This window comes from Schistocerca americana, chromosome 2 (genome assembly GCF_021461395.2).
Source record: "Schistocerca americana isolate TAMUIC-IGC-003095 chromosome 2, iqSchAmer2.1, whole genome shotgun sequence".
NCBI classification, from domain to species: Eukaryota; Metazoa; Arthropoda; class Insecta; order Orthoptera; family Acrididae; genus Schistocerca; species Schistocerca americana.
In genome coordinates, this window is record NC_060120.1 from 180,054,661 (window position 1) to 180,082,059 (window position 27,399).

Consider the following 27,399-nt stretch of genomic DNA (forward strand, 5'->3'; position numbering starts at 1 on the left):
TTTAATGACTGACCACAAAGCCTTTGTCTTATTTTTATGATTTAAAATTAGCCTATTATTTGTCAGTTGTTTTGCTGCTCTGACAACTCTTTTTAATATGGTTTTATAATGTCTAACATATTTAATGAAATCAATATCTTTATTATAATTAAGTTCTCTGTGCAGTTGCCTTTTCCTTACACTGGAAATTTTTATGACCTGGGTAATCCACTTCAATTTATTTGTTATTTTATTTCTGCAGAGTCTAGGTGGAAATGTTTCACTAAAGACACCAAGAAAACTATTCAGGAATTTCTCAAAGTTTTCATCACTTGAGTTACAATGATCAAAATGCCATGTTTTCTAAATGTTAGCAAGATTTCTTTGCTAAAGTTCCTGCTCATATGGGTTCTCATGCATGAAATGTTCCTGTCTGTCTGTGGCAGCTCAAAGAAAAATGCACAACGATCTGAAATACCTGAATGTAGACAAAACTTATACACATCTTCATATACATAATTAGTTAGAACATTGTCAATACATGTTGCTGATTGCCCATTGTCTCTAGCAGATTCAAAGAAATTCTAACTGAAACCATATTTCTTTACTAAGTCAGTGAATCTTGAAGCATAGTTACTATCACACGTGATATCAATGTTAAAATCAACAGCTAAAACCTTTACAAACCAACATGTCATATAGGCATATAAGGAGGATCAGAAAGAAATGGAAACTGGAGTCACAAATGCCACAAGAGTGCATTGTAGTCACATGAAGTGTTTGCAATACAAGCACAGGTTGTGAAGCACACAGACTGTCACCATCTGCACCATGGATGCTTTGGGAGTAACATGTACTGCAAAAAGGGCTGAGATGCTGTTTATTTTTAGCACAACCAACTGCAGTGGACGAGGGGCCATGGGATTGTATCATGTGAAATATCCCGATAGAAAGATGCTGTGCCACACATTATTTGCCATCCTGCATTGTCAATTGCATAAAAATGGCTTGTGGCGGTCATCGACCACTGGAATAGAGCAGAGTGGTATCTCTGCGCACTGACATGCTCTTAGGACGCGGGTCTTGACGCGCGCCTTCGTGCAGTGTGTGTTTACTTTTTGACTGGTGACGCTCGTGATGCTTGTTTATGTGTGTATATGTGTAATTGTGCAATTACAATAAATACGAGTTTCATACAAGTGGTGTTCAGGTTATTACGGCAGTTAAGCGACCTGATTCCCATAGTGGTGACCCTGGACTTTTTCGATATGACCACAGTACACGCGTTTCTCATCTTTCCTCCTGCCACCATTATGCACCGAGGAAAAACCACGTAATTTGTGACCCAGAGCTCGCCATGAGTTTGCCTACAATTTCATTCATGGACGAATTGCCGGTAATTTAGCCATTGACGGCTCTGACTACAGTGTTAAACCCATGTGCACAACATAACCCCACTAGTACAGTCCAAGCACCGTGGCCCACACATGTTGCACTGCATCCAAACGCATGGCAGTTTCCAGACTTCATACCGCAGCTGAAACAAGAACTTCCCTCACCACAGTGCTCAGCAACATCCTGTATGAATATGTTACATACCAGCCCGACACACGACCAGGTACTTTCGCCCAAAGCGCATACCGCTACGTTCCCGACATACCAACAGCATGTGACCGCGTTTGCAGCAGCTGCGACGCCCACACTTACCATGTTTGCTCCCGTGCCATGTGTGTCGTGTGGTCAGAGGCCTAATTGCGCTACAGTACAGACACTAGACCCTATACCAGTTTCCGGGCCTCCGCTGTCCCTCCCATCATCATCTTCCCACAACGCCATAGCAGCCACCTGTAGGGTGGTTTCCAAAGCTGCCACAACTACAGAAGGACAACGCTATATCATGCTTTGTGTTAGTGGACAATATTCTGGACATTCACGAAGTGTGGGGAGATGACACTCGTTTCATTTGTTTAATTACCAACCTCCACATTGAACCAGGCCTGGTCAGTGACCTATTGCTCTCGACACCAAGCCAGCACAAATATGCCATCACAAGAGCTCGCATCATCGAGCGCTTATCGTGCCCTCCAGCAGAAGCCATCCACTACATAATTAACGACGTGCCAATAGGGGACTGTACGCCTTCACAACTTTGGCATCATTTAAGGGACCAGATGGGCAAGGAGCAAATCCCCAACCTCGCACTCTGGGCGTTGTGGCTTGTGAAATTACCGCCAGACCTCCAACGACACCTGTTGGCTTACCAAAACGCCGCTCTGGAGGAAAAACTACGACTGGCGGACCAGGCATATTCCATCATCAAACATCGCCAGGTCACGTCCTCCTGTTTTTCCGACACTTCGAACGTTGGCGACACTGCCGTCACATCTACTACGCTTCACCAGCCGGTCGGCAGAGGCTGGGCACCCAGCTCGCAGCAACAGCCAATGGAGCCCCCTGGTGGCCAGACAGCCATAATTGTTCCGCTCCTTGACCGGTTGTCCCGCCCACCTCCACACGGGCACAACAGAACATGCCACATGCAGTTGCTGGCTCGCCGGTTCAGGCACAACACCCAGCATACCCACTATGCTGGTATCATATCATGTTCGGCAGCGCTGTGCATTCTTGTCGCGCACCCTGCAACTACCCAAATGGGAAGCGTGAGTCAGAATAGGCACCATGGCTCGCACCGGCAGTTTAGTGCACCAAAAACATTATCGAGTGACCACCCCCACTGCCCACCATGCCGGCAGACTGTACATCCACCACAGGACGGGCACACTCTATTTCTTTGTGGACACGGGCGCCGATGCTAGCGTCATTCCTAAGTTGAGCGCCCCATCTCTGACATTGACGCCCGCCATGCCACTGCGAGCAATCAACAGTTCCACAGTTCGCGTCCACAGTTCAGCCAAACTCCAACTAAATCTCTCGCCTGATTTACGCTGCACCTGGACATTTTGCGTCGCAGATGTTAACTGCCCCGTTATCGGTATGGATTTCCTGCATAACTTCAGGCTCTCGACAGACCTCAAGGCAGCAGCCCTCTGGCAACAGGATACCAGGGATTTTTGCCACCTTCCCCCCGCCACCTGCCACACATTGTGATACCTTGCCCACCGTGACAGCCGAATGCGCCCATCTCACAACAGAGCTCTCCGCCGCCTGGTCGCACCTGACAACCCAGTGGCTCGAGATCACCGACCTTGCCGCCAAAAACACGCGCCTGCAACAGCTGATCACCGCCACGTCAGCCGAACTGTCACGCGCACGGGAGGCAGCAAGGGACGCTTCCACACCGTGGAGATACACCCACGAGAACTCCACCGAGGCGCAGATACCTCCACAACGATGCATTTTCTCGCAGGTCAGGGACATTCCTACCTCTAATGTAGTGCGTGTTACCCCACCTAGTCCCAGTGTGGTTCCCCACGGTGTCCCACAGGTGATAGGTGCGATTACTAATGGTACCTGTCACCGTTTGAACACCACACAAGGCCCCCCAGTATGCAACAAGACTCGATGCCTTAATGCCACCAAATTACAGCATGCAAAAACCGCTGTACAGGAGCTGTTAGATTCAGGTATTGTCGATCCATCCAACAGCAATTGGTCCTCGCCTATCCATCTAGGGCCCAAGAAGGACGGTTCATTTCGTTTGTGTGGTGACTACCAACAGCTGAACACCAGAACGATTTTAGACAACTACCCTACACCAAACATACAAGATTTCGCCCAACAACTCCATGGTGCACGCGTTTTCAGTGTACTTGAGTGCCGAAAAGCATACCACCAGATCCCCATGTACCAGTACAACATCCCTAAAACAGCAATTATCACCCCTTTCGGACTGTACGATTACTGTTACATGCTGTACAGCCCCAAAAATGCTGCACAGACTTGGCAACGGTTTATCGACTCCATCCTTTTTTCACTCCCATACTGTTACGCGTATTTGGACAACATCCTCATTTCATCAACTACCCTCAAGGAACACGAACAGCACCTCTGAACAGTTCTTAGTATTCTCGCCGAGAATGGAGACCAAATCAATGACGATAAATCTCAGTTGTGGTCCGGTAGTGCGACATTTTTGGGCTATACTGTCACCGCGGAAGGGACCCGCCCCACATCTGACAGAGTCGCCTTTATACGTGACCTCCACCTGCCTGAGACTTACCGCGACCTAAATCATTTTTTAGGGGTGATAAATTTTTGCCGGCAGCACATCCCCACACGCCGTTCGTTTTTTAGGGATGATAAATTTTTTCCGGAGGCACATCCCACACGCCGCATCCCTACAGGCACCGTTGACCGACGCACTCATCGGAAAGAATACTTCAGGGCTCCGCAAGGTCCCGTGGGGTGACGACATGCGATGCGCGTTCAACGCACTAAAAATGGCACTAGCGAACGCTGTCAAGCTCGTGCACCCGGTATCTGATGCCCCAATATCAATCACAGCTGATCAAGCGATGCTGCTATCGGCACTGTCCTGCAGCAGGTGCCAGGCTCCGCACAACCACTACATTTCTTCTTGCAGAAGTTGTCAGCCTCCCAGTGTAAGTGGTCCACTTTCGACTGAGAACTGTTTGCTATTTACGAGGCAGTTCGCCATTTCCGAGAGGACATTGAGGGTGGGTCAGTGACCATATATACAGACCACAAACCGTGGGCAGACGCTGTGCTTAATCCCACAACCGACCTTCCTCCCCGCCGTTTCAGACACATGGACTTAATATGTCAATTCACATCAGACGTCCGTTATATCAAGGGTGCGGACAACATCATTGCTGACTACAAGTCACGGGTCGGTACGATCTCGTTTTCTTGGGACTTCAACAACCTAGCTGCCCAGCAACAAGCAGATGACAACATTCAACAGTTACTGAATAGTGAGTCCACCTCGCTCTCAATTGAGCCCGACCGAATTCCAGGTTCGGCCTTACCAGTCCTCTGTGACATCTCCACAGGTACTGCCCGCCACCTAGTACCAGCCGACTTGCGCCGTAAGTTATTTGCCGCCATCCACGACCTAGCACATCCCAGTATTTGGGCTACCACACACCTCATAACAGAGTGATTCATATGGACTGGGGTTAGAGCAGACTGGAAAAACTGGACATGGGCATGTATACCTTGCCAACACGCTAAGGTCAGCCGTCACACATACCCACCGTTGGGCTCGTTTGAGGTACCAAAAGGCAGGTTCCATCACGTCCATCTTGACCTGGTCGGACCGCTCCCTCCTTCCGAGGGTTTCCTATACATTTTATCTACCATCGGCCATGTTTGTTGGTGGGTGGAAGCGATTCCAATAACAGACATTACTGCCGACTCTTTCGCATGGGCCTTCATCGCCTCCTGGATCGTGGGGTTCGGTTGCCCATCTTCGGTCACGGCGGACCAAGGATGACAATTTTAAGCTGCACTCTTTGGCAAATTATGTGATCTATGCAGTGCAAACAAATTATGTACAAACGCCTACCACCCGTAAAACAATGGGTTGGTTGAGTGCTGGCACCGCACATTAAAAGCAGCGCTGATGCGCCACAACAGATCTTGGTCCGAAGCCCTCGCCTGGGTACTACTAGGTGTCCGTTTGGCTTACAAAGACGATTTGCAAGCCTCCCTAGCGGAATTGTACAGGGAACCCCTCGTCCTCCCAGCACAATTCGTCGAGGAATCTGATTCTCCCCCATGGTCAGAACTTCCGACGCTTATAGAACGCGTCCGACACTTCGCCACGAATATACACCCCCTGCCCCCACGAGCACACATGGTCCCTCGTGTCTTCATACACAAAGATCTACATGTTTGCGATTATGTGATGCTGCGTGATGATACGGTATGACCCCCCCTACTCGGGCCCACACAAAGTGATAAGCCGCTCGCCGCAGACCTTTGACATTCTGTGCAACAGTAGAATACAACAGGATCCATCTCGCGCCTTAAACCAGCTTGGCGCCTCAACGACAAGGCAACTTCAGAATACAACTTCCACCCCGACAACACTCTCGTGCCACCTTCCATCTCTAATACCTCAAATGTGCGATCCCCCCCTCCGGTACCTGTGACGCGTGCGACGATGCGTGTGGTGATGTGTGTGACACCAGTGGTTCATTTTCTCACCCCAGCTCAGAGGTTACAGAAAAGGTTGCGCGTGAAGGTTTCACCCCTCCCTCCCCTCACCTTAGTGTTTCCATCGACCGGCCGATGCAGACCGACGACGCCAGCGTCGTCGTTTTCCACGTCGACGTGTCGCCTTTTCCAGTCGAGGACCTGTCTCTCCAGCTATGAGATGGGACACTGTTCATCCTGCATGTTCCCCCCCTCACATTGGACAATTCAGCCACCCAGGTTACACTCCTTTGCACGTTTGCAGTACCGACAGACATGGAGGAGGCGGCAATCAGCGCTTCGATCGATGAGGACAGCCACCTCTGCATTCGTGTGCCACTCATGGCACACCACACCCCCGCATCACCAGGCCACTTGATCCCAGTTCCCCATTTCGGCCGCCCGCTACGCCCACCGGTGTGGTACCACGACTTCATCACAATGGACCGATCCCCACGCCAACCTAGATCACCTCCACTCACCGTGCTCTGCACTAGAAGGGGGCAAGGGGGGAGGGGCGCCACCTCGCTCGGTCTGAAAGTTAGAGAAGACAGAGTGTGTAAGAGATAAAATAAAATTCCTGTGCCATGAAATTAGCAGGGAAGGTATATTACCTGATCCTTCCAAATTATCAGTCATTGAAACGTGCCTAGAAATCAAAAGCAGCTCAGGTCACTGTCCACTTTATTTGGATTCTGCCATTTTGTTGAAGATCACTTACTTAATGCACCTTGTTTAGTCCACCTGCTGAAGAAGAATAACCCATGGTTTTGGACTAAAGAGTGCCAGTCCACTTTTGAAGAAATAAGAAACTGTTTGATGAGTAGTCTGCATTTACATTATGCAGATTTTTCAAACACCTCTTGCAAGGCAGTTGACACAAGTTGTTATGGGATTGCAGTAGAGGTGTTTCAGATGAAGACAGAAGGCGACCAAGAGATACATAAAACAATAGCATTAGCGAGTCATCCACTGCAACCTGCTAAGCAGAATTATGGAATTTCAGAATTACAGGCACTGGCTATCATGTTTGGTATGCGGAAGTTTCAACATTATTTGTTACAGAACGAGGTGATAATCTATGGTGATCACAAGGTACTTACATTTTTAAAAACTTGCAAACTGGGACATCCAAGACAAACCAGGTGGGACATGTACCATTAGCAGTTCAACCATGTACCATTAGCAGTTCTACCTTGACATTAAGTACATACAAGGGAAGATAGTGTTTTGTGGGCATTTCAATATTGATTTTTCAAAAGACAGCAACATCAGAGATGCATTGATAAATATGACCAACACATTCAATATGATCTCCACAATACACTGCCCAACAAGATTAACAGAATGCACAAAATCGATTATTGATCAAATATTCATCTCAGGAACAAATTACAGATTCACAAGCAGAGTACTGAGCATGGGTTATAGTGATCATGAGGCACAGCTGCTGTGTATAGAAATACCAACAAGTAGTAGCAGTTCCAAAAAAAGTAGTTGAAAAAAGAACCTTTTCTGAAGATAACATTAGAATTTTTAATCTCTTACTGGTGAAGGAAAACTGCAAAAGCATCACCACTCAGAACAATGTTGATAGCATGTACATGAGTTTTCAGAGCATCTTTCTTCACTATTTTAATGTAGTATTTCCAAAAGTAGTAAAAACAGTAAAATCTAACAATAATAAGCAATGGATAGCAAAAGGCATAAAAATTTCCAGGGAGAGAAACAGATTTCTGCAGTACTGTTGTAAGAAATATAGACTAACCCAAGAATTTGCAGATTATTCAAAATCCTACAAAAGAATCTATGGCAGAGTAGTCAAAGAGGTAAAAATTATGTGGAATGACAATTTGATAAGAAACTCATCTAACAAAATGAGATCCACGTGGAGAGTTATAAAGAAAGAGACTTGTACTTCAGCACCAAAGAAAAAGAATGTGTCATTAACACTAGAAGGCTCAAAAGTCACAGGCCCAAATTCAGTTGTGGAAAAATTCAATGAATACTTCACTTCACTAGCTGAAGACCTCATTCAAGTACACTATCAAAGACCAGTCCCAAGTTTCTTCAGCAAGTCAGTGATCTAGACTGCTTCTGCGTATGTTTATGAAACAAACTCCAATGAAATTATCAGTAAAATTAAATCATTAAGCAATAAAATGTCAAGTGGTCTTGATGAAGTACCTGATTAAAAGCATGTGCTCACCACATAGCAAACTCCTTGGCAAAAATTTTCAACCTCTCTTTAAAAACTGGTGTGTTTGCAAACATTTTTAAAATAGCAAAAGTTTCACCACTGCAAAAAAAAAGTTCTTCTGAAAAAATATCAAACTACGGACCCGTGTCACAGTTAAGGTCCTACTCAAAAATACTAGTAAAACTCTTTTATGACAGGCTTTTAAGTTTCATAAATAAATATGCACCTCTTACAGTACAACAACATGGTTTTAGAAAGCCTAAATCTACACAGACAGGAATTTTTTAATTCTTAAACTGCATTTTAAAATCCCTTGATCAACATAAAATAGCTACAAGTATTTTTATAGATCTATCAAAAGCCTTTGATGTCCCGGACCATAACACACTGCTAAAAAATTAGAAAGACGAGGAGTAAGAGGTGTAGCACATAGCTGGTAGTGTTCATACTTAAAAAACCACAGGCAGAGAGTATCACTTCAGTATGAATTTAAAAAAAATGAATAAAACAAGAAACAGCTCCTTTCTTTCTAGCAAATTACCAATAAAATATGGTGTACCACAGGGCTCAATCTTAGGTCCACTGCTCTCCTTGATTTATGTGGACGACTTAGTTATATATATATGAGTCCAACAAAAACTACTGTGTTTGCCAATGACACCAGCATATTGCTCACTGGATCCAGTTCAGAGACATTGCAGTCCAGAGGAGAAAGTTCACAAAAAACAAACTCATTGTTGTTGTTGTGGTCTTCAGTCCAGAGACTGGTTTGATACAGCTCTCCATGCTACTCTATCCTGTGCAAGCTTCTTCATCTCCCAGTACCTACTGCAACCTACATCCTTCTGAATCTGTTTAGTGTATTGATCTCTTGGTCTCCCTCTACGATTTTTACCCTCCACGCTGCCCTCCAGTACTAAATTGGTGATCCCTTGATGCCTCAGAATATGCCCTACCAACCGATCCCTTCTTCTAGTCAAGTTGTGCCACAAATTTCTCTTCTCTCCAATTCTATTCAGTACCTCCTAATTAGTTATGTGATCTACCCATCTAATCTTAAGCATTCTTCTGTAGCACCATGTTTCAAAAGTTTCTATTCTCTTCGTGTCTAAACTATTTATCGTCCATGTTTCACTTTGATAAATGGCTACACTCCACACAAATACTTTCAGAAACGACTTCCTGAAACATAAATCTATACTTGATATTAACAAATTTCTTTTCTTCAGAAACACTTCCCTTGCCATTGCCAGTCTACATTTTATATTCTCTCTGCTTCGACCATCATCAGCTATTTTGCTCCCCAAATAGCAAAACTCCTTTACTACTTTAAGCATCTCATTTCCTAATCAAATTCCTGCAGAATCACGCAATTTAATTTGACTACATTCCATTATCCTTTCAAGACACTGTCCATTCCATTCAGCTGCTCTTCCAGGTCCTTTGCTGTCTCTGGCAGAATTTAAATGTCATCGGCGAACCTCAAAGTTTTTATTTCTTCTCCATGGATTTTCATTCCAACTCTCAATTTTTCTTTTGTTTCCTTTACTGCTTGCTCAATATACAGATCGAATAACATCAGGGACAGGCTACAACCCTGTCTCACTCCCTTCCCAACCACTGCTTCCCTTTCATGCCCATCGACTCTTATAACTGCCATCTGGTTTCTGTAATAATTGTAAATAGCCTTTCGCTCCCTGTATTTTACCCCTGCCACCTTCAGAATTTGAAAGAGAGTATTCCAGTCAACATTGTCAAAAGCTTTCTCTAAGTCTACAAATGCTAGAAATGTAGGTTTGCCTTTCGTTAATCTATTTTCTAAGACAAATCGTAGGGTCAGTATTGCCTCGCGTGTTCCAACATTTCTACAGAATCCAAACTGATCTTCCCCGAGACTGGCTTCTACTAGTTTTTCCAGTCGTCTGCAAAGAATTCGTGTCAGTATTTTGCATCCGTGGCTTGTTAAACTGATAGTTCGATAATTTTCACATCTGTCAACACATGCTTTCCTTGGGATTGAAATTAGTATATTCTTCTTGAAGTCTGAGAGTATTCCACCTGTCTCATACATCTTGCTCACCAGATGGTAGAGTTTTGTTAGGCCTGGCTCTCCCAAGTCTCCCAAGGCTGTCAGTAGTTCTAATGGAATGTTGTCTACCCCCGGGGCCTTGTTCGACTTAGGTCTTTCAGTGCTCTGTCAAACTCTTCATGCAGTATCATATCTCCTGTTTCATCTTCATCTACATTCTCTTCCATTTCTCTAATATTTTCCTCAAGAACATCTCCCCTGTATAGACCCTCTATACATTCCTTCCACCTATCTGATTTCCCTTCTTTGCTTAGAACTGGGTTTCCATCTGAGCTCTTGATATTCATACAAGTCGTTCTCTTTTCCCCAAAGGTTTCTTTAATTTTCTTGTAGGCAGTATCTATCTCACCCCTAGTGATATATGCCTCTACATCCTTACATTTGTCCTCTAGCCATCCCTGCTTAGCCATTTTGCACTTTCTGTCAATCTCATTTTTGAGACGTTTGTATTCCTTTTTGCCTGCTTCATTTACTGCATTCTTGTATTTGCTCCTTTCATCAACTAAATTCAATATATCTTCTGTTACCCAAGGATTTCTAATAGTCCTTGTCTTTTTACGTACTTGATCCTCTGCTGCCTTCACTATTTCATCTCTCAAAGCTACCTATTCTTCTTCTACTGTATTTCTTACCCCCATTCTTGTCAATCGTTCCCTAATGCTCTCCCTGAAGCTCTCTACAACCTCTGGTTCTTTCAGTTTATCCAGGTCCAATCTCCTTAAATTCCCACCTTTTCGCAGTGTCTTCAGTTTTAATCTACAGTTCATAACTAATAGATTGTAGTCAGAGTATACATCAGCCCCTGGAAATGTCTTACAGTTTAAAACCTGGTTCCTGAATCTCTGTCTTACCTTTATATAATCAATCTGATACCTTCTAGTACCTCCAGGCTTCTTCCATGTATACAACCTTCTTTAATGATCCTTGAACCAAGTGTTAGCTATGATTAAGTTATGCTCTGTGCAAAATTCTACCAGGCAGCTTCCTCTTTTATTTCTTCCCCCCAATCCATATTCACCTACTACATTTCCTTCTCTACCTTTTCCTATTATCGAATTCCAGTAACCGATGACTATTAAATTTTTGTCTCCCATCACTATCTGAATAATTTCTTTTATCTCATCATACATTTCATCAATCTCTTCATCATCTGCGGAGCAAGTTGGCATATAAACTTGTACTACTGTGGTAGGCATGGGCTTTGTACCTATCTTGGCCACAATAATGCAATCACTATGCTGTTTGTAGTAGCTTACCCGCATTCCTATTTTCCTGTTCATTATTAAACCTACTCTTGCATTACCCCTATTTGATTTTGTATTTATAACCCTGTATTCACCTGACCAGAAGTCTTGTTCCTCCTGCCACCAAACTTCACTAATTCCCACTATATCTAACTTTAACCTATCTATTTCCCTTTTTAAATTTTCTAACGTACCTGCCCGATTAAGGGATCTGACATTCCATGCTCCAATCCGTAGAACGCCAGTTTCCTTTCTCCTGATAACAATGTCCTCCTGAGTAGTCCCCACCTAGAGATCCGAATGGGGGACTATTTTACCTCCAGAATATTTTATCCAAGAGGACACCATCATCATTAACCATACAGTAAAGCTGCATGCCCTCAGGAAAAATTATGGTGTAGTTTCCCCTTGCTTTCAGCCATTCACAGTACCAGCACAGCAAGGCTGTTTTGGTTAGTGTTACAAGGCCAGATCAGTCAATCATCCAGACTGTTGCTCCTGCAACTACTGAAAAGGCTGCTGCCCCTCTTCAGGAACTACATGTTTGTCTGGCCTCTCAACAGATACTCCTCCATTATGGTTGCACCTACAGTATGGCTATCTGTTTAGCTGAGGCATGCAAGCCTCCCCACCAGTGGCAAGATCATTTAATTCCTCCAATTAATCAAATGTCTAGTCAAGCACAATTGAAAAATGATCCCCTAGAAAATGTAAGTGTCACAAAATTTTTGGGTCTATGGGTTCAGCAAGACTTAAAGTGGGACACACATATAAATAACTTGTTTAGAAAACTATCATCTGTATGCTATGGCCTAAGAATTTTAAAGGCTAGAACAAGCAAAACAGCAGTACTGCAGGCATACTATGCACAGGTCCACTCACTAGTCCGATATGGGATCATTTTCTGGGGATACTCAACTCACAGTGTAAAGGTTTTTAGAATGCAAAAACAAGCTCTAAGAATAATTTGTGGCCTTAAACAGATGGAGTCCGGTAAATCCCATTTTGCTGAGCTTGGTATTCTAAATGTTCCAAGTTTATTCATTTATGAAACTATCTCGTTCACTAGGGACTACCTCCTGAAAACAGCCAAACTGCTACAGAACAAAAATGTACACAACTATAGTACCAGAGGGAAATCAAATATACATCAAAAATATCACAGAATAACCCCCTATCAGAGGAGCATAATTAACATTGGTGTAATACTACACAATAAGATACCAGAGGAAATAAAAAATGCTACTCATCCAATATCTAAAGCTAAACTAAAGGCATTTCTAATAAAGCGTAACAAAATTACTTGTAATAGATACCTATTTTAATTTGCCTGCTGTTTTGCTAATACTATGTATTATTGTAACTTACCTTTGACCTGTCCAATATCAATTGTACAATTTGTGCTGTATGATAAAACTGGACCAATAAAAAATCAAATCAAATCAAAAACAATGTGATAGCAGATGGGCTATCAAGAAGTGCTGAGTTATGCAGGGAATTAGAAATAACATTAGCAGATAAGAATGAAATGAGCATGTTGGCCATACATGAGCTCAAGGAGGAAGGTGCCCTGAAGAAAGTATGTAAAAACTTGAGAAGGGAGCAAAATGTTGATGATCAGGCGAGGTTAATCAAAAGCCTTTTAGGAGTACCCAGCTATCCAAGAGCTGCACAGAGCTATTGCCTACATAAAGGAATTTTGTTCTGAATAAGAAAGTTAGATTTATCAGAATAGAAAATATGTTTTCCATCACAATATGTGGATTTGCTGATAGATTACATGCATCTACAATATAGCCATTAGGGAGCCAAGAAATGCTTAGCTACATTAAGTGAGCAAGTGATTTTCGACAACATCCATCATAGAGTAGCAAGAAGGCTAGCAACCTGTGTTGTCTGTCAGAAGGTACATGCATAAACAGTATAGCACAGGGAAATTGCACAATGTACAACCAAGTGAACCTCTGGAGTTATACGCAGTCAATCTCTTTGGGCCCCTCCTCACATCTAAAGGAGGATGTACCCTTGTTTTTGTGGTCATTGACAGCTTTAGTTAGTATGTCAAACTACATCCAGTAAAGAGAGCTAACACCAAAATGATGGTAGACTAGCTAGAAAAGGTATATTTTGTAAAGACTGGCAAGCCTAAGAGTCTCTTATCAGACAACAGGTCGCAATTTATTTTGGGAAAATTTAAAGCATGTCTAGAAAATGCAGGAATTCACCATATAAGGATCTCAGTGTATTTTACACAGGGAAATAGACAATTATGTGTGAGCTAAACAGACTGTGTAGGACTTAATATGCCAGGAAGCATTGAACTTGGGCTGATCACATCAAAAACTTTGACGAAATCACCAAAAATCTTAAACATGATGCCACAGGCTTTGCTCCATGTGAAGTAATGTTTAATCAGGAAGCCCATAACATCCTTTAAAACAAGGATGATTTTCCAGCCCTATCTCAGAGCTCTATAGATGAGAAGAAGGCACAGGCTATGGGAAATACAAGTAAAAGAGTTTTGGGTAGAAAAAGAAGGCATGATGCAAAAGCCTGCCCCACTATTTTTAACATTGGTGAACTAGTATTAGTCAAAACTAAAGAAAAACCTAAGAAAACTCTACCAAGTTTCAAGACTTTAATCAAAATAACAATCAATACAACGATTCTTGAAAAAATAGTTCAGAAGTCAGGTCCTAATGTCAGTTCCATTCTAAAAATTCTAGCCAAAAATTTAAAAGCAGTCAAAAAAAAAACTGAAACTAAAGTCATACAGAGTAGAAACATTCTCTTTCAGTGAGCACAAGAAGGATGTGGACTTGCAGACTGGAAATTATGGTCAATATGTTCTCCATCGCTTTCTGGCTGACCGCAAAAATAGTTTTCCGGCTCTTGTAAAAGACAACAATGAATGAACAAATCCAATATTATTATCCACCTACCCCATCAGATGGGATCTGTTATACTTTATTCTTCAGTTCTAACTTCCTAGTGACATACAACAAACAGTTTCGAGAAAAAATTATTAATGTCTCTGTCCACTGTACAGTATTTTACAAGTCACACTCAAAACAGTCTTCAAGTAACAAGAAACATATTTTTATAATAGAGGGAAACATTCCACGTGGCTTGTGTCTGTGTATGTGTGGATGGATATGTGCGTGTGTGCGAGTGTATACCTGTCCTTTTTTCCCCCTAAGGTAAGTCTTCCCGCTCCCGGGATTGGAATGACTCCTTACCCTCTCCCTTAAAACCCACATCCTTTCGTCTTTCCCTCTCCTTCCCTCTTTCCTGATGAAGCAACCGTTGGTTGCGAAAGCTAGAATTTTGTGTGTGTATGTTTGTGTTTGTTTGTGTGTCTATCGACCTGCTAGCGCTTTTGTTTGGTAAGTCTCATCATCTTTGTCTTTAGATATATAAGAAACATATTTATCACACAGACCCTTTCCAGTTAAGAAAACTCTTCGAGAATCCACTACCTGCCTCACTTTTCACGTTACACTCAGGCTAATAAGGTCAGAAAAAAATCCTGCAGAACCAACTGACAACCGGTTATGTACAATGATATTTAACAATACAAATAAAAATAAATATAATAAATCATTTAGCTCTCAACCTGGTGCTATCAATATAACACAAATCAGTATCTTGTGTATCAGTATAGCTTTTTATTTATTTAATACTTGGACTTCTGTGTCAGTAGCCAGCAATTGATCTGTATTTTACTGCTGACACACTCAGCATCAAAAACACAAAATATGCAGTAAAGAGACTGTCTTGTGAATGCAACAATATGATGAAAATAAAACAATCTGCAAGGTTGGTCTCTGCTAGTAAAATGTACAAGAGGAATATAAACAATCACTCATGAAAAATACTTAATGACACTCTACAGTGACACTAGCAGAAAATGCTTTAGTAAACCGAAATTAAACACAAGGAACTTAATTCTGTGTTGTAATATGTTCCTGCAGTTCCCCTAAATGGTAAATGAAGGTTAACTGAAACATAAGTGGAGTAAATTAACAATAATACCTTGTGTCACATCAGTTTATTACAGGAAGTGATGCATATAGTTTCTAGCATTTGTAGACTTAGAGAAAGTTTTTGACAATGTTGACTGGAATACTCTCTTTCAAATTCTGAAGGTGGCAGCAGTAAAATACAGGGAGCAAAAGGCTATTTACAATTAGTACAGAAACCAGATGGCAGTTATAAGAGTCAAGGGGCATGAAAGGGTAGCGGTGGTTGGGAAGGGAGTGAGACAGGGTTGTAGCCTGTCCCCGATGTTATTCAATCTGTACCTATATTGAGCAAGCAGTAAAGGAAACAAAAGAAAAATTCAGAGTAGGAATTAAAATCCATGGAGAAGAAATAAAAATTTTGAGGTTCACCGATGACATTGTAATTCTGTCAGAGGCAGCAAAGGAGCTGGAAGAGCAGTTGAACAGAACAGTGTCTTGAAAGGAGGATATAAGATGAACATCAACAAAAGCAAAATGAGGATAACGGAATGTAGTTGAATTAAGTTGGGTTATGCTGAGGGAATTAGATTAGGGAAGGAGACACTTAAAGTAGTAAACGAGTTTTGCTATTTGGAGAGCAAAATAACTAATGGTGGTCGAAGTAGACAGGATATAAAACATAGACTGGCAATAGCAAGGAAAGCGTTTCTGAAGGAGAGAAATTTGTATAACATCGAGTATAAATTTAAGTGTCAGGAAGTCATTTCTGAAAGTATTTGTATGGAGTGTAGCCATGCAAGGAAGTGAAACATGGACAATAAATAGTTTAGACAAGAAGAGAATAGAAGCTTTTGAAACATGGTGCTACAGAAGAATGCTGAAGATTAGATGGGTAGATCATGTAACTAATGAAGAGGTATTGAATAGAATTGGGGAGAAGAGAAATTTGTGGCACAACTTGACTATAAGAAGGGATTGGTTGGTAGGACATGTTCTGAGGCATCAAAGGATCACCAGTTTAGTACTGGAGGGCAGCATGGAGGGTAAAAATCATAGAGGGAGACCAAGAGATGAATACACTAAGCATATTCAGAAGGATGTAGGTTGCAATAGGTACTGGGAGATGAAGAGGCTTGCACAGGATAGAGTAGCATGGAGAGCTGTATCAAACCAGTCTCTGGACTGAAGACCACCACCACCACCACCACAACAACAACAACAACATATAGTTAGTTAAGAAGCCAGCTGTAATCAGTGGCTAAAATTATAAATTATGTCAACAAAGTAATGTGCACAAAAAACAAGAAGTTAGTTTTGTTCAGAATAATAACCAAATATAGAGTAAGCTTTCAGTCATAATGTAGAATAATGTAATGATAATGATACAAGTCAAGATTTCTTGTTTTGCAAACTGATAAGTGCCTTCCCTGACTCAAGAGAGTATTAAAAGTACAGCAGCAGCTACTCGTATTTCAATCATACTCTAATGTTAGTATCTCATCAGGTGACATTATATCTAGTGTAAATTATAAGCACAAAGTAAGTAATACCAGCAAAAAAGAAAGACAAAAACAATGACAAAATACTGGCACATGAACCTAAGCTTTGTATGTAGTAATCTAATTAGAAAGAAGAATGGAAAGAAATGCATGCCAATATATTTAAAAAAGATAACACAAACATATCTATCTCATTACTAAATAAGTTTTTGGTATTATTAGTAGACACAAATTCCAAGCAGAATTTTTTTCTTTCTTTAAAAAAAAAAAAAAAAAAGAAAAGAACAAAAAAAAGATTTTCATTTATCACAAGCATGTCAAACCTTACCTGTAAAGCAGGAAATTCCCAGAGCAAATGGCTTATACACACTGCAGAGAAGGCTTATATCAAGTAAGACTTAACGGTTGTGAAAAATGAGGCTGAGAGCAAGTCACTACTTGTTTGCTGTACGAATGGGCCGTTAGCTATGTCAACACACATTACCATATTTACTGAATGAGTGTGTGCAGGAGGAGAAAGACCTGTTAGGGAAATATTATTTTAACAGGAGCTCATTTCCTGAGCGTTTCTCAGTATTTGGTGATAGTGCAAATTATATACAGTATTAAATGATACCTAGCATACAAAAGAATTATCCAGCAGTTGGGTCATTGGTAAAACATTATTATAATAATAGCAACAATACTATCTTGTTAACACAATTATGTAAAGAATTGTATTAATTGTTTACTTTCATTTTGCATTAGACTAATTTTATCTGCAATATTATCTGCTGTTACTTGTTGCTTCCATCAGTAACCATCTGACAATTATTCTAGTAGCCTTGATCAAAAATATAGATAATACAAAATTCTTCTCCTCCTCCTCCTCATGACATTACAACTATGCATTGGTCTATTCAAAAAATCTCTGACCCCACTGTTCATCAATTTATCTGTTCATTGTGGATGATTAAGTATTTCATTTTAGGTATACATTCCATGCTTCTTACAGCCTATCAGAAGTGATCAATTCTCCCTTCTTTATCCACCATGATTCAAGAAATATTTTTTACTAGTAGTGGCTTATAGCTTACAAGTTGTCATTTATCATGTTGCAATCGTTAATAAATCAATAAATTTGTAGCTGCAACACACAGATTAAGGAAAGTGGTATGAACAATCCTGTAAGAAGAATATGAACTGACTTTTCTTCAGACTTGTTCTATACTAAGAAACTCAGTGGTTCATGAATTCAGACAAGGTTTAAAAGAACCTTTCAAGTTTGTTGCATAACATTTATAAGTTAAATGGACTGAACACTAATAAGAAAGAATTTTGATGTTGACTGTGGTACAGATGTCAATGAGAAACCAAATAATAATAATAATAATAATAATCAATAAAACATCAAGTGACTGATCATAGCAGTCTCTAAAACGGAACTTTGAAAAACTGGAATTTTAGTGTTAGTACTTACTTGTTATAAGTAGCCAACCCATCTCTCTCGTTAATTTATGCCCAGCCTTTCTATCTTCTTTTCTTCTGCCCTTGCCCGAAAGCCACTCATCCACAACTTCTTTCTGTTCCATCCTTTTTTGTGTCCAGTGGCTGCACAACAGATTAAGGAAAGTGATGCGAACAATGCTGTAAGAAGAATGTGAACTGACTTTTCTTCAGACTTGTTCCATACTAAGAAACTCAGTGGTTCATGAATTCAGACAAGGTATTAAAAGAACCTTTCAGGTTTGTTGTATAACATTTTTAAGTTAAATGGACTGAAAAACTAATAAGAGAGAAATTTGATGTTGACTGTGGTACAGATGTCAATGAGAAACCACACTGACTAAACATTCTTGAAGAGCATAGTAAGGACATAGTTCGAAAGGTATTTAAGTTCATTCAGCTGTACCTTATGTTTTATAAATTCCATCATGAAGGAGAGCCTTCAAGGATGTGGAATGAATCAAATTTTACTTCAAGAGACAGTACACTGGCAAAAATTTATAACTAGTACTAATCTACTCACATGATTAGTTATGGAAACTGTTTCTATATTACTTTATATATCTATGTGTATATTAGTCTCTCCAGAGATGTCATCTTTTATCATACCACTATGTGTGTATGTGTTCAGCTGAGTGCTACACCAGTATGGTCCTCCAAGTATGGTCCTCCACTGCAAGTTGCAGTGAATTCAGGCAGTGTATTCAGAACATGGAGAACACCCAGCTATATCTGGGCCTGCACCTTGCCTCATAAATTTTTGTTATGAAAAGGGAGATAGATCATTTCTACTAATAATTAGAAGCAAGATTCCAATATTCCATAAATCAGTCAGTCCCTAAAGCTTCGAGAAATTGCAAATCTGAAATGATAAATAACTGCTGGAGGTGGGAACTGAACCAGTGACACACAAGTTGCTAGTCAGTGGCTATAATCATTACAGCATTGCATACAATGTACAGCGAACAACAATATGTATTGGTACAAAATTGTAAGAATCTCTCACAATGCTTCTGCAAGATGTTCCATTATCAACCATACACATTATTTTAATTCATACTTCTGTAGAATAAACAAGTTTTTAATCTTAGCTGCACTGTCTCAGAAAATTGTGTTGAGGAACAGTATTCTTACATGTAAGTAAAATATTCTTTCACTCTCATCTGCATGTCAACATGAGAGATTTCTAAGTGCAAAGTAGGCATGACTGAGCTTTTTTGTTAACCTATCCCCACACTAGTGCCACCTCAGTTTATAATTCATCTGGACTGCCTAGAAACTTAACAAGTGGAGTCTCATCCATTGCATTCCTGTTGATCTCTGGTTCTGGAACCTTCAGGTTATTTTTATTTGTTTGGAGTTATTTAATATGAGTCTTTGTAAGAGACAGAGTTAATTAAAGTGCTTGCACAGAACCAGTTTTAGACCTACTACATTCTTTTAACTGGCTGTGCTATCTATGGATGTGTATGAGCATTTTGTCAGTGCATTTGTGTCATAACAGTTTTTGAAGATGCACTCCATTGTCCCATATGTGTCATTTATGCAGATTATGAACAGGATCAGTGCATGAACTGAACCTTGATGGATGACATGCTTAATATTTCTCATCACCAAATTTAGTCTTGTTACTGTTGTATCATTTGTTAATGTGGTCCTCCATTTCCTATTGTTGAGATACAACTCCAACCATATAAGGGAAGTGCCTTTAATGCCATACCTTTTTAGTTCCCCTGTCGAATTTTATGCTCAACACAACTGCAGGCACTGTCCAGATCACAGAATACACCAACAGGGTAAATCTTTCATGATGTGGCTTCTTCTAACACAGAACTCCTCAAAATTTGTATTGCCACTGTAGTATATGTCTACTCATTAGATATTTGGAATCCGTTCTCCTTCCAACACTGACTTAGCATTCACCAGATTTATGGAAAATTTTATTAAGTGCTTGCCTCTACTTGCTCCTTCACTGTTGTGGCTACTAGATAGAAGGCATACGTGTCTAAAATCAAAAATATACTGTGATGCCACAAATAAAAGATAAACATTTTGGATATGTGGTGCACTGCAAGCTGCATAAATTTCATTAACGACATCTTCCTGCACAGAAAACATCTCTCAGGTGTGTTTAAATAAATTTATTGTTCAAGTGGTGCTCCCACTTAGTCAATTGTTTGGAAAAAATCTTGTTGGTTGGTTAGTTAATTAGTTCCATGTTTTGCAAAACATATTCATAATAAGCCATTTGTTGTGGAATGTGTCAGTTTAACAAAAGAGTGCAGAGATCTTAGTATCTAATGATTTGGATTCTCTGTCCAGCCTGAGTACTGATATTGAAGAAAAGCAAGAGATACATGGGCTTCATACCACAGATACAGCTTGCTCCTCCAGAGGGTGTTGCCACCATTGTGGGCATGCATTCGGGGGGCTTTTTTTCCCAGATAGTACCCAGTGGAAATGGGTGGAGGTGGGTGTGGGGCAAGGGCTACATGATAAACATTATGTTCAACTACATCCATGTCTACATCGATACTCTGCAATGCATTTTATGATGCACAGTGCAGTGTACCCTGTACCACTACCAGTCATCTCCTTTCCTTTTCCACTCACAAATAGAATGAGGGAAAAACGGCTATCTATATGCCTCCATATGAGCCCTAATTTCTCATATCTTGTAGACAGTCTATGTTGGAGGCAACAGAATCGTTCTGCAGTCAGCTTCAAATGTCGGTTCTCTAAGATTTCGCAGTAGTGTTCCTCAAAAAGAATGTCACCTTCCCTTCACCTATTCCCATTTGAGATCCTGAAGCATCTCCATAACACTTGTACACTGTTCAAACCTACCAGTAACAAATCAAGCAGACCACCTCCAAATTGATTTGATGCCTTCCTTTAATCTGACACAGTATGGATCCTAAGCTCTAAAGCAGTACTCAAGAATAGGTCACACTAGTGTCCTATTTGCAGTCTCGGTTACAAATGAACCACAGATTCCTAGAATTCTCCCAATAAACCAAAGTCAACCATTCACCTTTCTTACCAAAATCCTCACATGCTAATTTCATTTCATATTGCTTTGCAATATTATACCCAGATATTTAAACAACATGACTGTGTCAAGCAGGACACTATTAATACGTTATCTGAAGTTTATGGGCCTGTTTCTCCTACTCATCTGCATCAACTTACATCTAACACTATGATATGGAAGCATCAGCTGAACAAAAGATTGCAGAGACTTTAGTATCCGACAGTGATTTAGATTCTCTGCCCAGTGCAAGTACAAATATGAGAGAAACGTCTTATCATCAGCATTGTCTTTACCAGCTATCTGATCCTGGATAAAAGTCTTCTCTAGATTTTTCCATTCATTATGGTGTACAGCAACACACTTCCCCATTGCTCCTATAAACTGTCTAATGTGATATATCCAGCCTCCATTATGTCATCATTTCAGCCTTTTCTTATCTCTTTTAGAATCCAAAGAGAGCTTTATTGGTACCTGTCTCCATACCACACGTACTTCCATTTCATTTTCATTACAGTTTTAACTATGTCTTCTGTTCTAGTCTCTTTTCTGATTCTTTTGTTTCTTGTCCTGTCTTTCCTAGAAATTCTAAACATGCATTGTACATTATTTTAGTCTTATTGTAATTTATCCTCTCCTACACATTTTATCAAACTATTATAGATTTTCCAATGGTGGATCTTTGGGTTTTTTTTTTCATTTTTTAAACAGACTGTTATGCTTTTTACAGATACTGAATGTTTAAATGGTGCCACAAAAATACATAAATAAATACAGAGAGATTCATAGCTTGATTCAATCTGTGGTCAAGAAACTGCATAGGAATTTTCAGATCTGCTACAATTTCATTTTTGTCTCCACTTGTCCTCACAACAACTGAGTCCCTCTCATCCTGGAGGTCTCCTTACTAACCTTATTCAGCCTATCCCTCTTTCCTCCTTGAGGAAGGAATTAATAGTTCTGAAAGCTAGGACAGTTTTTTGTACTTTTAGCTGTGTGTATCACCAGCACTAAGTATCTCGGCTCGTGAAGGTAAATGCTAGCCAGTCACTCTGTCTTGTAATTTCCATAACATTGTGTTATGAAAGACACACAAGTAAGCACACCTCACACACACAACTGCTACCTCTGGCTTCTCAGGGCAGACTGAAATGCGATGAATGGGAGCTAATATACATAGTAGAGTGGAGAAGGGGGAGGGATAGCAGGGTATGGGTGGTGGATAGGAGTTAGCCCCACCTAACTGAGCATGCGAGGACTAGGTGGTGCTCAAATAAGGCCCCTATCAGGACTCAATGCGGGAGGCGGGGGGGAGGGAAGGTGAGTCGAAATGGAGAACTGCAGAGAGGAAAAGACTGGTGATGCAGGCAGAGTGTGGAGCACAATTAGATGGAGATGTGAATTGGGAGGAAGTGATAATACAGAGAGGGCTGAAACTGTTGTGTGGAGGTTTGGGGGCAATAGGTTAGTTTAGGTTGAGCCTGGGATAATTTCAGTAGTAGACAACATATTGTAAGGATGGCCCACAGCTGTGCAGTTCAGAGATGCTGGTGGTGGAGGGGAGGATCCAGATTGTGAAGCAACCTTTGAAATCAAGCATGTTATGTTCAGCTGCATGTTGTGCCACAGAATGGTCCACTTTGCTCTTGGCTACAGTTTGGTGGTGGCCATTCATCGTAGTAGGCAGCTAGTGCCAATGCCACTGGTCTTTTCCCTTCTCTGCTGGTATCCTCTTCCACGGCCCTTCCTCCCTCTTCCAAATCCTCCCAATGCTATGCCAGGCAGCCTTGTCTGGACACCATGTAGTCTCTGTATGCTCCATCAGGTCAGGCAGCACTAACTCCTCCCCCCCCCTCCCTCCTCACACCCTGCACCCCTACCCTTCCCTGCCCCACTCCACATTGTTGCCTCTCCTCGACATGACACTATAGCATTCTGGACACAGCAGCCAGAGGGAGTGGTCACTTATGTGTGGGGTGTGCTTGCTTGTGCGAATGTGTGTTTGTTTTCTTTTCTGAGGAAAGATTTCGCAGAAAGCTAATTACCTACAGTTTTATGAATAGATTTCCTTAACAGATTTTTATTTTTTATTCCTTTAGGCAGCTCGTCATGCCCATCACTCACATTTAGTGTCCCTTATTATTTTATAATTTTGCATATGTCATTGCATCTTTATTCCACCATCTCCAGCAGTGTGAAAGAATCGCCTAAATAGCCATCTGAAGCATGCAAAATATAAAATAGATGAAACAGTCACAACTGGTTATAGTTATCCACTGGAATGAACTTTCTACGAGATTAAAAAATGTTTAACTCAAGGTCAATAGAGAATTGTACCGCTCTGATTATTCTTTTCAGTCTGCAGTTCTCTATCATCCAAACTAAATCTGGGGAGAGCAACAGAGGAAGCAAGAGTCATACAGCACAAAGACTGACACAGAGAGTTCTGCAAAGGCAGCAGACCTCGCCTCATTCATGAAATGCAGCCAATATATCTATGCATAGTGGTTAATATTGAGCATCTAGTCTCACTGTGGATAGTGAGGTTTCTTATATGAATCACTATTTATACACAAATGTCTGACAGCTGCAGAAGGAAATGAAACATGGTATTCAGTCGTCGCTACTATAACAAAAGTGCATAAAGCATTGTTCGATCAAGGTTGGTAAGGCAGACATAAAATAATAGTGGGCTGAGGTCTTTAGATGGCTGCCAATGAGGTGCAGCAGTCAAGAAAATAAAACAGCTTACACATAAAACACTTAAAATAGTTCATAGCCTAGATGGGAACGTACTGTCCATCTATCACGAAAATTTATATGCACCTCTGTCACCACGTGTAATGGAAATAAAACAGTAAAAACTGCCACACTGTATGTTTAAATCATCTGGTGTATGAAAATGAAATAAAGAAATAGTTCCATCGAATAATCTGGTAATTTAACTTGAGACACAAACAATAGACTTTGTATGTTTACTTCAGTTGTAATTTATAATTTGCGACACCCTTCACAGTACATTAACATACTCTAAACAACCACAGAATCATTCCCCACCTTATTTCCAAAATCTTAAGGTGCGCCACCGCTAAAAGGAAACAATTTCTTCAAAAAATCATTACTTCATTTCAAACATATGAATTGGAAGAAGAGCACGTTCTGAACTATGTGAGATTTGGTGCTAGACTTAATAGTAAAAAAAAAAGCCATTAATAATAATGGCACCCCAAATGGCAAAATTTTATGAAGACACGGAGTTACTCATTTTCTCTGGGGTCGTAAATTACAACAAAATGGAAATCTTCCGACCATCTCTCTAGAAAACCCACTCACTGCAGATTTGAAACAATGACGAATTCCACCATAAAAGTGCTGTTTAGAGTTGTCAAGTGTTAATTTTATTTAAGTGAACCGAAAACTATCGGTTTCTAATATAAATAAGTTTGTTAGTTTATTTATTTAGCCCTTCAGTCCTACTGAAATGATAACACCGCAATTCCATTTTTCAAATGTATGTTGACTTTGTCTACGCTTGCTCAATTGGTAGTCGTTAGTCGACATAGCCGCTCACGTCGATATTTTATAGTCGATGAAAGTTTTCGATATATACTACACAAATTGTGATTGGTTGCGAGTGTCACTAGGTTTGAACAAGTTTGTGTGACAGGTTGCCAACTTTGTTCCACATAATTAACAGATTTTCACGAAAAAAACTTTTTACGAATAGCAGGTAAGGAAATGGCTATGAACATCAGTAATTGTAACTTTTACATCAAGATCAGAATCAAAGCGTGGCTGAGTGTGACCCTAGTATTTATATTGGATCTGTCAGTGCCTTTGAGCCAATGATTTAACAGCATGTCTACTGCTGATTTATTTATGTTTACACAAGAATGTCAAGTTTTGTCTGTATGAGTGTAATGTGTATGTTCGATATCTGGGAACTCGTTAGCGACAGATAATGAACAAACAACTGAGAATTTATGTAAAAAATGCAAAGAAGCTGAGTACTTGTTTATCATGATTTATTGCAGGATGCGTAAAATCATGATTGTATTTTGTATTGCATATTATAACGGGCACACCCATTGGCTTCGCACAGGGTGCGCTTAAGTAAAGGATAAACAATTGTTTCCCTACGTCACAGGAAGGAAACACTGTAGACTGTTATTTTGGCGAAAGAAAGAAATATACGTATTTCTCAGTTTTTGCGCTTCTATGTCGTTGCCCATATGTATTAATCTAGAAAAATCATATTACCCATTAATGGTTAATATGTTATCATCTTATTAGATATAACTGGTAAAAGTAACACCTTTCTGTTTCTCGTGGTATCGTGCTATTGCTTCGGTTTTTGCATTGTGCTGTGAGTCTGATACTTGTAATGTGAATCATTTTGCCTCTGTCAGGACGAGAATCGGGATACGAGGACTATGGCTGTTCAATACGGGGTGAAAATTAAAACGCCTGAAGCCGTCCCTTTTGCATTTAATTTACCGAATAAAATAGCTGGAACTGTGTAATCTAATAGCACAGTTAGTTCATTAACCATCTAGTTCCATTCTGAAACAAGCACTTTTTTTATTTTTTGTAGTGTTTTAAGGTACTTACAGTGAGGCAAAATAGATAATCTACTGAAGGACAGTATTCCCTCATGTTGATTGTTACATGTGTTCATAGAAATCAGCCTTCCCTTTCCGGCATCAATTTATGCTGTCGACATTTGTGTGACAGTGCAAAGTGATGGCTTTGAAGAGAGATTTTATCCATTAGAATTGGTTTGTGAAAGCCTAAAACTGTAGAGACAATGGTCTGAATGATGCAGTTCCGAAAATAAGTCCCATATTTTGTTGTGGCATTTATACATTGTTACAATGTGTGAGTTGCTGTATTATTCTGGTACCAGTATGTTTTGGAGTTCTTATTACCCTCTTACGCATTTTTTAACATTTTTATTTTCAGCTTGCAAGCCAACTGTGAATTGTGGGAGTGATGTTTAATACACACACACACACACACACACACACACACACACACACACACACCATAGAATTGTTAGATCGGGGCTTTGGTGTGATAGGTGCTGTAGCTTTTTCCATGTGGGTGACTGTAGTGTCATGGGAATAGGGGAAGTAAATGAGACTCATCAGTGGTTTTGTAGGATTTGTAGTAGAGATAGTAAGATACTAGAACAGGAGGGGAAAATTGCCACCCTTCAGGCTGAGTTAGACAAGGCCAGGGGAGATCTTGGCAGGTTAAGGAGGTAGAAGGGTAAAGAGAGGTGGGAAGGGGCAACAGGAGGAACAGGCCTAGAACTTTGTCTGACGGCTTTGTGGTGAATGTTGAAAATAGATTTGACCTATTGCTTCAGTTAGAAACAGGTGAGCCTCAAGCAGTTGCAGGTGTAGACAGGGCACAACAAACTTTCATCAGCAAATTGAAAAGTAAGAAAATAGGGAAATCAGTAAAGAGAAAGAACAGGTTGTTAGGTAGTTCCCATGTTAGAGGTGTTGGCCAACTTTTGCAGGATGAACTAGGATCAGAATACCAGGTCACCATTTTTTTTTTTTTTTTTAACCTAGTGCTGGTCTAGAGGATTTAGGATCACTTTGCAAAGAGTTCACTAAGGAAGACACCGTGGTTATAGTGGGTGGGGCAGGGAATAGTATTTACAGAGATCCTGGGTACAGTGTAGAGTGTGACCTGGCAAAGATTGCATCAGCATCGGAGCATACTAGTGTTGAGTTTGTATCTGTTCTTGGGCTCCATGACCAACCTCATTTGAAC

General features: G+C 40.7%; 2 protein-coding genes across 6 annotated transcripts in view; one reads left to right on the forward strand and one right to left on the reverse strand.

Annotated features, from left to right (window-relative positions):
* The window catches only part of LOC124595452, a 179,205-nt gene extending 154,081 nt beyond the window's left edge, over positions 1–25,124 (reverse strand). The window contains exons 1-2 of one of the 3 annotated variants that reach the window (XM_047134198.1): positions 24,670–25,124; positions 18,556–18,722 (exon numbers count right to left, since the gene is read on the reverse strand). The gene's annotated coding sequence lies outside the window, so the exon portion shown is untranslated. Of the gene's footprint in view, positions 1–18,555; positions 18,723–21,908; positions 22,648–23,657; positions 23,909–24,669 lie in introns of those variants that run through there. The other 2 variants (XM_047134199.1, XM_047134197.1) reach the window with 2 other exon arrangements.
* Positions 25,125–25,247: 123 nt separating this feature from the next.
* Positions 25,248–27,399, forward strand: part of LOC124594878 (broad-complex core protein isoforms 1/2/3/4/5-like) — a 67,153-nt gene continuing 65,001 nt past the window's right edge. Inside the window, exon 1 of one of the 3 annotated variants that reach the window (XM_047133348.1) lies at positions 25,248–25,342. The gene's annotated coding sequence lies outside the window, so the exon portion shown is untranslated. Of the gene's footprint in view, positions 25,343–25,562; positions 26,518–27,399 lie in introns of those variants that run through there. The other 2 variants (XM_047133347.1, XM_047133350.1) reach the window with 2 other exon arrangements.